This window comes from Pseudophryne corroboree, chromosome 6, assembly GCF_028390025.1.
Source record: "Pseudophryne corroboree isolate aPseCor3 chromosome 6, aPseCor3.hap2, whole genome shotgun sequence".
Lineage (NCBI taxonomy): Eukaryota > Metazoa > Chordata > Amphibia > Anura > Myobatrachidae > Pseudophryne > Pseudophryne corroboree.
In genome coordinates, this window is record NC_086449.1 from 482,346,670 (window position 1) to 482,358,744 (window position 12,075).

Consider the following 12,075-nt stretch of genomic DNA (forward strand, 5'->3'; position numbering starts at 1 on the left):
TCAACCTTTTGAACTGTTGACCTAGTACATGTCGACCAATAGTGGTCGACCTAATGACTGTATCCCCCTGAAAGGTTCTTATCTGGCTTAAACCCAGAGCTGGATATCTGCATTGGAAGGCCATTTTTACATATAAGAACAGTTCCTGGCTCAGGTTCAGCTTCAAAGGATTTCTCACACCACAGTTCAGTCAGGATATCTGCAAAACGAGCAAAAGGTCCCATTTGCTCTTGGGAACCATTTGAAAGAATAAGATTAACATTGAGAACAGAATGTATTATTCCACTAAAATTCACAATTAAAATAAACATTGGAACACCAAATGTAATACAGTGTATTTCAAACAGAGCGACCTAACACATGAGAGCCGAGGTATGAAAGGACTTGCTCAACTAGGGTTCCTATGACATTAATGCTTTTTGGTACCTCCTTATAGACAAAGTGGCGCTGAGAAAGAATATGTGGAGCCACATAAGCCTTTAAAAGTATTTTCCTTTTAAGATTTCCGGCATAGACAATGGGGGCAGGAGCTAAAGTCACACTACAGATGACCTGACCTATCAGCTGTTAGCTGCACAAGAAAGGGGAGAGAAAGAATAGACCTTATTAAAGGACATGAAGCCCAAATGTCTGTGTTCATTGAGGTGCAAAGATAATAGGATTTATGGTCTTACCTGGGTAAATTATTTTCTTTTAGTCCATAAGGGGCACAGGGCTCAACGTGGGGTATAGGCTGGAAGAGCTGGAGCCTAGGAACCAGAGTGTTACATTTTTGTACTCAGCAGCCCTCAGTCCTGTCCCCTATAGCCCAGCCGAGGCCGATGAGTTTAGTTAGCAAGCCCACAGCAGCAGCGAGGCAGGAAGACCATCACACACACAGACATGCACCAGAGAGTTGAACACAAACTCACCAATATAGCACCCGCAAGTCAGGTACGTAAGGGAGGGTGCCCTGTGCCCCTTATGGACTCGGATTTACCCATTTAAGCCAATAAATCCTTAATGAATGCTGGGATGCCCTGAAGCTGTCCCCTCAAGGTTAGGGACGCTTTTTGACTGCGCTAAGGACCCTACACCCGAAGATGGCATCAGCAGATGCAAAGGTGTCAAATGTATAAAACCTGATGAAGGTATGGGCAGAAGACCACGTGGCCACCTTGCAAAGCTGCTCTGCAGAGCCCCACGCTGAGCTGCCCAAGAAGCTTCAATTGATCGTGTAGAGTGAGCTGTCACCCTGGCAGGTTTAGGAAGGTTTGCCGCAGAATAGGCCTGGCGAATAATCAAATGAAGCCACCTGGTTAAGGTCTGTTTTGAAGCTGGCCAGCCCCATTTGTAAGAATCATATAAAACAAATAGGGTATTCGACTTGTGAACAGCCCTGGTTCTGTCCACATATATGCAGAGAGCCCACACAACATCTAGAATGGCCTCTGTCACAACGCCCGGTGCGCAGATCCTCCAGATACGCCAATCTGAGAATCGCTGCCTATGACACTCTCTAATTACCTCAGCACTTGTGGTTAATCAACACGGTCGCTGCCATCAGCTGAAGTGATTTCTTTATATATGCCCAGGGCGAGCTTCAGCTCTCACCCACACACATAATTATTTATACTTAAAAAATAGGTAACATGGGCCGCTTGCGACTTGAAAACACAGAACCAGAACTGAAATTATGGTATTTAATTCAAGAATATTTTCAAAGCTTATAGTTCCAAAAAAAAAAAAAAGGTTTGCAAGATTCTAATAGTTTAAGTAGTTACTCAAATAATTACAATTTCAAGAAATAAAATAGTGAAAAAATGGCAACACTCAGGTCACCTGCAGTGTAGAATGCTGGAGAAGTGAGGCCTCTTCAGATTGCCTGGTGTCATTATAGGATCAAGTCTCTCATTTGATCCACCTCATGACAATGAACATTTTGCATTGCATGTTTCTCATATTTAAACCCACTGCAGCCCCCTTTCCCCACCACCACCCGCTTTGGAGGTATCTTAACCCTCCCAAAGCCAGAATGGAGTGAATGTTGGATTACTCTATTGCTGTTTAAAGCTTGGAGATTTGGTCTGTAATCAGCCTGGATTAGGTTCTACAATATACTCCAGGAAGGACAGTTCACACTTTTCCGGCCACAGTGTCTCTGAGGGGTTCTCCAAGCAAACTCTTTTTCCCTACATCAAAAGAGATGTGACACCTCTGGGCTGTATTGTAAACAAGCTGTGTCCCAACAAAGTGAGCCTAATACATTTTCCACAAAACAATATACATTGATACATCACCCAATGCGAATAATAATTTTTAAATCATGCCCATTCCGATATAAAATTGGGTGTCACCTACAGCCTCTGCCTGTGAACTATCTGCAAAAGATGAGACAACTATCTCCTGGTTGACGTGAAATCTCAAGACAACCTTAGGCACATAATTCAAGCAAGTAGAAAGGACTGCCCTGTCCACATGAAACACCAGAAAAGGAGAGCGGTAGGATAAGGCCCTGAGATCTGACAGTCTACGGGCTGAGGAGCTAGCGGGGAGGAAAAAAAGGTATTCCACGTGAGCTAACGTAGATCTGCCTCCGGCGACTGGGCCATAAGTAGGAGATCATCTAGATAAGGTAAGATTCTGACCCCCCTGTGGCGCAGGTGTGCTGTCATGACTGCCATCATTTTGGTAAACACTTGCAGTGCTGTTGACAAACCGAATGGTAATGCTTGAAATTGGTAATTGTCCATTTGAATGGCAAATCTGAGGAAACATTGATGGCTGGGCTGAAGAGGAATGTGTGAATATACACCATGAATGTCCAGGGATGCCATAAAGTCCCTCGGGTCCAGAGCCACAATGATGGATCGAAGAGACTTCATACAAAACTTGGGGATACAAAGATACCCGTTCAGTGTCTTCAAATTGAGAATAGGGCGGTATGAGCCATCCGGCTTCTGCACTAGAAAAAGGGTGGTATAAAAACACTGACCCCTTTGAGATGGGGAGGGACCAGGATAATGAAGTTGAAGGCCAGAAGGGAGCGTACTGATTCCCTGAGAGCTGCCTTTTCATGATCCCAGGCAGACCCTTGGTAAAGAACCGCCGAGGCGGACTCTTTCGAAACGTGAGAGGGTATCCCTGGGAGATAACTCCTCTGTGGTCTCCATCCACTGCAGAGCAAAAGACAGAAGTCTGCCTCCTACCCTGGAGTCCCCCAGCAGGAGGTCCACCCTGTCACACTGCAGGTTTGTCCACCTGCTTGGGAGCTGGCCGTCAGGTAGCCCAGAGTTGTTTTGTGCAAGGCTTTGAACATCTGGATGGAGACTGGAACCGTGAAGATGCCTGACCTTTAACTCTGCCCTGCAGTGTTGGGTCTTGCTGGTGCAGCTGAAGGAAGAAATTCTGTCTGGGATGCCACCAATTTTGAGACTATCTTGTCCAGTTCTTGTCCAAAAAGTGTGTCTCCAGCAAAAGGAAACGCTTCTAAGACCTTCTTAGAGTTTGTGTCTGCCCTCCAGGAATGGAGCCGCAGGGTCCTCCTGGCCGCTATTGATGAAGCTGACACCTTGGATGTTAAAACTCCCATGTCCATGGTTGCCTCTCCTAGATAGGTACTCGCTCTCTGGATGTTTAATACATAAGTCAGCAACTCTTTCCTACTTGTACTAGAAGAGAGGCCGTGTTCTAGCTTCTCAGTCCAGGTAGCAATGGTTTTGGCTACCCAAGCCGATGCCAGGGCTTTACGAGCAGTAGTTCCATTATGCAAATAACTGTCTTCTGAAAATTTTCCAGCTTTCTATCCGTAGGATTCTTGAGGGAAGATGAAACTGCAATAAGAATGATCGAGGACCTGTCTAATCTTGCAACTTGTGCATCCACCGGAGGTGTTGATTCCCACTTAACCCGCTCCTTTGGTGGACGTGGATAAAAAAACAAAACATGCACTTAGATACCTGAAAACGCTTAGTGGGTTGTGTTCATGCCACCTCCAGCAGATCTTCTAGCTGATCCGAAGGAGGAAACATTATTGTTTTCTTCTTTTCTGCTTGAAGAGAGGAGCCTTGTCCCGAGGAGCTGGGTCTGTCTCCTCAATCTGGAGCACAGTTCTAATGAACCTGATAAGAGCTTCCATGTCAGTAAGGGACATAGAATCCTTTGGTACTGAGGGTGCAATGTCCGACATGACAGTACCACTATCCTCCTGGTCTGACAGGAGCTCTGGCTCAGATTCTCCCTCAGATATTGCAGTAGAAATCTCCCGCACAAGAGGTCTGTGTGCTATATATATATATATATATATATATATATATATATATATATATATGAAAAAATGTATGAGCGCAAAGGACAAGGAAAAGTTAAAAGTCCCGTGGAACTACAAGTCCCAGGCTGGACAAGAATCAACAGTTTCTCACAATCACTGACACCCAGTCTCACTGGTCGTTTAGTCTTTATCAGTGTACACCTCTGGGATTTCCAGCTGTCGCTTCCCCACCAGAGACCCGATTCCGGACGGGTAATGATCCTGCCGAGAAATTTTGAAAGAAGCAGGGAGCGCCAATAGTGCATTAAAAGTGTAACAATTTATTTATAAAACATCCAAATACGGTGATCAAATAAAACCCGTACCATAAAAGGCGGCTAAACCACCGCTTGTATAACCAGCATGAAATTACCCCACAATACAACTCAGCATACGTGATTCAGTATCCATACGTCAGACCACGCCCATACGCGTTTCGTCATCAGACTTCGTCAGTGGGCTATATATATATATATATAGAATGGAGCAGCCCGGCACTCCCTAAATGTATCCAGTGACATGCCCAGGTGCCCTCCGGAATAATGCAGCAATAAATGAAGAAAGATCGGCGGCACTCCAGGACTTCAAAGTAGTAATAAAGATGTGTATTAAAACATCACAAAATACAAACTGTGACCGACGTTTCGGGGCCCGTAGCCCCTTTTTCAAGGTGTATGTGATGGATGCAGTGAGCTTACCTTCTATATTGTGAGAAGACCCGCCAAGTGTGATGAGGACGGACGCCTCCGGCCTCTCACTGGGCCTGTCACTGGACACATTTAGGGAGTGCCGGGCTGCTCCATTCTATACATTTTCTGAAGCATTGCTTGCTTCTCTCGAGCCATGGCACCCCTTACCAATTATAACTTTTTATTGAAGCACAAGCATCAGTTACAGATATTACACATAGTAGGTACAGTGTAACAGTTGCAACATTTTGACATAAGTATATTAATCTCAGAGACAATATTGTTACTGTTACAAGCTGATCAGAAGGATGGTGAGAAAAATGCGTAACAGCGAAAAACAAAATCTACTTGAGAAGAGAAAGAAATAAAAATCAGATACCCAATATGTTGGTATTGCTTGATGCTCAGCTTCACCACTACTATTTCTACATTTTCCAAACCAAACAAACTGGGAGGCAGCTGCTGGCCAGCAGTCTACGTCCCTGGAAAATAAAAGGGAACTCAACCCAAAACAAAACTTGAAAGTAATAAAGAAGAAAGAAAAAATAGGGGAGAAGGTGTAGATGTAGGGGTAGATGTGTGTGTGTGTGCGCGTGAGGGGGGGAATACTAAACCAGCCTACGTGAACTGTATTAGCTCAGAAGTAAACCGGAATGGAAGAGAAAGGGACAGGGAAGGTGAACTACTAGAAGACTAGCCACACTAATCTAGACAAGTTGAAATAATTAATTTGAGGGGAGTATGTTATTGATCATAAAGCAGTATGTGTGACTCACAAAACCTAGTGGGTACTCAAACGACTATAACAAAGATGGTTTGTGCATGAAAGATTAACACCGTAATCAAGACACATATGTTTAGCAAAAAAAAACACGAGTAAACATGTCCATTGCACAACAGTGTCCCGAGGTAGTCATATCCAGAAGAACCTATGTATTTGTATAAAGTAGCATAGTGTCCATATTGCAGAACCCACAAGGCCCTGGTACAACAATAAAATATATAATATAGCATGGGACTGAGGCAAGAATATGGAAAACTGAAGTAAGTAAACAATGTGAGAAATATGAAAAAAAAATTATAGTGTGAACCATTCACTAATAATCCTAGATGTCTAGTGTAATCTAAATAAAGTAACTGTTGAAGACGATCGATAGTCACGTCTTAGGTATCCAGTATCATGGTCTATATCATATAAATGTGTCTGACTTTGGTAAAACAAAAGAGCAGAGAGAAATTAAGAGATCAATCATGTAACTGCCCCCGAGAGATCCTGAAAAAAAGGTAGAGCATACACAACGGGGGGGAGATAAGTTGCCGGGAAAGTAATGGTCGCATTCCATAAACCGGGGAACCCAACCAAAAACTGCAGGGGACAAAATAACACTTGCAAATGGCAATCAATGATTTCAACATGAGATCAATATCACGGGTTGAGGGATTTGTAACATGCATTGGGAAAGCCTCCAGATCGCTAGATAAACCCTGTGCAGCAAAATAGAGAGTAGCAGAGCTAATCTGCAATATAGAAGCAGTGAAGTGGCTGGAAGGTGTCATTGTGAGAATATCACTAGCCTCTCCAAGGGGGGGCATGGACACGATGGCAACAGACAGAGAGCCGGGACCAAGCATACTTACAGAATTTGCTGGTGACACCCCTGTGGGAAGAGCAGCATCTATTTGTGATGTGATGTTATCTATCCGTCTATCAATCTGAGGCAGTAGAAGCTTGGCAATGGCTTCCGCCAGCTCCGTTGCCAAAGAGGAGTGTACAGGTAGCATCGTGAAAACACGATTAGTAAAAACAGACTTTATGTCCTAATGACCTGATTTAAGAGACAATAGGCCCGGGCAGTCAGTAGTAAAACATGAAATGACATACAATGGGTAACAAGTAAAAATGCACAAGGTGGTGCTGATAAAATACAGATCGTAAGGGCTCGACTAGAATAATATATTATAAAACTACGAAGCAGTGAGAGAAGATATTACAAAATTCCAATAGTAAATAAAAGTGATATCAATGACAATCAGTCAGATCAATAGCTAAATTAACATGCAATCAGGTTCTTTATAAATCAGCCGATATATAATTAAAGAGAATGCACTGTTAATGTCATGGTGTCAAACAATAGTAAACTATGAAAAAGTACAAGTGTCACCCAGGCGTAGGGGGAGTAAGTATGTCTCAGAAGCACCACTTGAGCGTAAGGTAGGTTCGGGGGAGTACCAGGAATGTCAGCTGGTTCGTGTCCTCAGGCGGCAGCAGGTCCCGTTTAGTAAGATAAATCCTCAGGAAGGTGTTAGCAGCCAGGCTTGCTAAGGAAGGTGGTGAATTATCCTGCAACGGTCTCCCTGCCCGGAAAGCTCCAAGCGCCCAGTGGATGGTCCAGGACAGGCCTCAGGGGGCGATTCCGTGACAACTGTAAAGGGTCGCTGCAGATCCACAGCAAACCCCAGGGTCCGCAGCCGGCAAACAACCACAACTAAAGGGATTCCACGAGGCAGCGTCTGTCCACGCGTCCCCAAGGGTCTTAACGGCAGCGGCTGCAGAAGCAGGTGTACGGCCGCTCCAGTTCCAACAGCAATCCTCAGCGGCAGGGACAGGGATGGAGCACCATGATCTACAGATATCCAAGCAGGGATGGATTCACAGTCCCGCCAGCTTCGGCGTCCACAGACGAAAACACAGGTAAGAGCGGAAGACAGCGTCTCCAGTGAGCTCGAAGCTCTTTGTAGGGAAAGCACGGGTGAGTATACAGCCGCGGTGATCCGTGCAGGTACCTCAGGCGGCACTGATCCAGGCAGGTTACAGAGGTCTCAGCCGCGGTCTCCACAGGCACCTTCGGCGGCACAGAAGCGGATTCTCAGCTGTCACAGCCCTCCCAGCTGGGCCTCCACTGCGCGGCGGACCCGGCACACGGCAGGGGGGGAGCGTACGCCGCGCTGCAGTCCCTGATGGAGAGAGGCGGCATGGGCTCAGAAGGACCTTCCCGCCCGGGGGGCTGTAACTGCGCAAAGGTCAGTCTACCCCGCGGCGATGCTCCAGCAGCGATGCCATCTGTCCAGCGGTCCGAGCCACCAGAGATCAGCCGTGGGAATCCACGGGTCACGAGTCGGGCTTACACGGCGGGAACGTTACCTCCTGAGGTACCTTGAGAGGCGTCCCTTGCTTTAATGCCTTAGATGACGTGGGTCAGCAATATGAGGGAGTAGGGGGGGAGAAGGGAGCAGGGAGATCGGCGCTCCGATTCTTCAGGCACATTCCCCTCGAGGTTCGCGCCAGAAGCAGGCAGCCATCCACGCCATTTATATAAACGGCTCTACTTCGGTGAATAATAGGTCCACAGGGGCGAGTAGGTTAGCAAATTGTTCCTCAGCATATGGGGAACACACTCCCACATGTAAAGTATTCCCAAGGAGGTAGGGAAAGGAGGATTGTTATGGATTACTCGAGCCCCTGTGCAGAGAGAGATTAAAAAGCGGACATGCTGGATGCCCCGCCCACCGGAAGTCGTCGGATCTCATACTTTTAGTTGTAGAAGAGGTGGGTCGGGAGCTGAGAAGCACTAGAGACAAGATTGCTGAGTTTGAACGTGTAAACCTTCCAATTCTCCAGCAGGACCAAACCCAGGACTGGATTTCTAAGTTGCAAAACCGATGTGAGACCTACAGAAGGGAATTGATCCGCTTTAAACGCAACAAACAAGACCTTGTTAAAACTGATTACGAGGAAAATAAAGTGTATAAGTGGATCATGGGGGGAGATCGCTCTACCCCGGGACAAAGACAATCCAGATTTAACCCTGGCTGGAGAAGGCGGAGGGAAGGGCAATCGCTTAGAAAAGCCTCCACCACCAGTGACAGTGAGTTTGCAGCGGGGGACTCAGAAGAGTCGGCACGGGCCACCGACATCCCTTTAGAAAAAGAACAGGGGGCTTTGAAATCAAGCCACCCAAAAGATCTACCACCCGCAGGGGTGGCCAAAACAAGAGGCAACAGAAATCCGGCTGCCAAGAAGAAACCTTAGTTTTTAATTTGTCCACCAGAACATTTAGTGATACCGAAATGGTGGTTCTTAACAAGGGGCTCTCCTTCGTGCCTACAAACCCACATGACAATTTCACATGGAACCTTGATTTGCACAGATTCTCCAGAAAGTTGCGTCTGCAAGAATTTTATCAGGACAGATATCCTGATCAAGCACCAGACAATTTCTCTGATTTCTTATATAATAGATCACGCTCTACGTTCGACCCCCCTTCAACAAACGCTTCAATTAAGACTTTCTCGCGACTCTTGGACGCCTCAGTAGATAAATATTCTAAAGCATCCAAGGCAGTGCAGTATAATATGTCTAGGGCAGAGAAAGCAGCCCTCAAAGATCTAAGTGGCTATACCGACGTGGTATTCAGACCAGCGGATAAGGGAGGGGGGATCGTAATTCAAAATCTGTCTGATTATGTCAGAGAGATTGATAGGCAACTGGCGGACCCTCAAACTTACTCCCTATTGGAAGGGGATCCTACCTCCAAATATAAACTGGAATTGGATGACATCCTGAATAGAGCCAAAGAAGATCACTATATTTCGGACAAACTCCATAACGCACTTATTCATCAATTCCCGGTGGTACCGATTTTGTTTACAACTCCAAAAATTCACAAAAACTTAGATAACCCCCCTGGGTGCTCCATAATTTCATCAAGAGCTTCATTATATCAGACAATATCTCAATTTCTGGACTTTATTTTGCAACCTCTAGTTATGAAACAACCTACATTCATCAAGGATACTACGGAATTTCTAAACGCACTCAAGAGTTTACAAAACATCCCCTCTAATATCCTGTTGTGCGTGATGGATGTTTGTAATTTATATACGAGCATCCCCCATGGAGAGGGATTAGATGCCATGAAGAGGTTTCTGATACAGGAAAACGTCCAATGTATTGAACATGCATTGTTCTTACAATTACTGGAACTGACGTTGCGGAGAAATTATTTCCTTTTTAATGGGAAATTTTATGAGCAACAGTCGGGCTGTGCTATGGGGAATTCGGTCGCCCCGTCCTATGCGAACATTTTTATGTTCCAGGAAGAAAATACATTTTTCTTTAATGATAACAGCATATCAGAACATATTTTGCTATATACAAGATTTATCGATGATATCTTCATGCTGTGGACGGGGGGTGAAGACAAGTTCACACAGTTGATGAGACACATCAACGCTAGCAATTCACCGATCAAGTTTACCTTCAAGTGTAGTGATACAGCGGCTGACTACCTGGACGTCCATATTTCGCTTTCGAATCAGGTCATATCTACAACGGTATATACAAAACCGACTGATAAAAACAATCTTTTGAGGGCTAATAGCCATCACCCAAAATCCCTGATTAAAGGACTACCAACGTCCCAAATGCTGAGGACGGCCAGGATCAATAGTGATCAGGCAACATTGGCGGCCCAACTTGATTTGGTAGTAAACAAATTCGTCCAGAGAGGATATGACTTATCTCTATTAAAACATCAGAAGGAAGAAGTCCTATCCATGGACAGAGGGTCCATATTGTCCATCAAGACCAAAGAATCAGCTCAACAGGTGATTCCATGGAAGACCACATACACCACATCTAGCCCTGTGGTTCAAAGAGCGGTTAGAGCACTTTGGCCTATAGTGGCGACAGATGAGAATCTCAAGTGTTTTAGATCTAAGAGACCTATGTCTTGCTTCATGAGAGGAAGGAACATAAAGAACAGCATAGTTCATTCGGACATAACAGGGTTTAACAACAAATCCCCTTCCAATTTTCTAACGAAAGCCCCTGGGTGCTATAGGTGCCTGGGGTGCACTACATGCACGCACATGCTGACCGGGTCTTCCTTTAAATTTCCCCTGTCTGAACAAGTGGGACATATTAGACATGTCCTAACCTGTACCTCCAAGTTCATAGTCTATTTAATTGTATGTCCATGCGGCAAAGGCTATGTGGGTAAAACCACCAGGACGGTCAGAGAACGTATATGGCCTTACACAGATCAGCCATTAACCAAGCTCTGACGGGTAAGAAAACGGACCAACTGATAGCTAGACATTTTGCCGAGATGAAACAGCCACTTAACTCTTTTAAACACATCATTATAGACCATGTACCAGATTCTATACGTGGAGGAGACAGAGGAGGGAAACTTCTCAAAATGGAAGCAAGATGGATTTTTAAACTTAAAACGCCAAGCCCCATTGGTCTGAATGAAAAAATTGCTTGGAATTGTCTCCATTAACTGGATAGACCATGTGGGATACATGAAGGCCCGAGTGAGATGGACTCTTATAAAGATTCTACTGTATAGGAGATGTGCTGGATTTAGCTGCCTTTTAAGAATTATGCTTTGTGTTCACCCTATGGTGTCTCTATCTTTGTGGTGATAACGTAATCTTTCCACACACAGCGGTGCTTCGGTATAGGGGCATCAGCAATTATGTGTTGTGGATTGTAACCATGATCCGTATACTTTCACACCGAGTTTCTCAAAAAAAAAATTTAAACACAGCAGTCATGTTTGTGACAGCTGTCTATTAGACATAACATCGGTAGTGTGCAATCATCATGTTTACAGTCCCATCAAAACATTCTTGCAATACACTCCTTTTAGTGTGATTCCTTTTCCATGCTCTTGCACTATAGTTAGTCTACTATATTGTGTTTATTAGGTCAAGCTTGATCATCTATTTATGAACGGGTTCGGTTTTACTCGGATTTACTCGGTTCTCAAAACGGCATTTTATTGGCTCACGGATGTCACGTGTTTTGAATAGCCAATAAGATGCCGTTTTGAGAACCGAGTAAAACCGAACCCGCTCATCTCTACTATTTATAGCATGGATGCTCCGTATCTTAGTATTTTGTTATATCTCACTTGTTTGTTTTTCTATCTGACAGCCCCGGCCAGCGCGACCTGACGCGGCAGCTGCTACTATGGCAACCCAATGCACGGACGCGTGACGTCATCTGTAGCGGACCCCGGAAGTCCAGGGAGCGCAGCGGAGACGGAGTGGCCGGAGGCGTTCGTCCTCATCACACTTGGCGGGTCT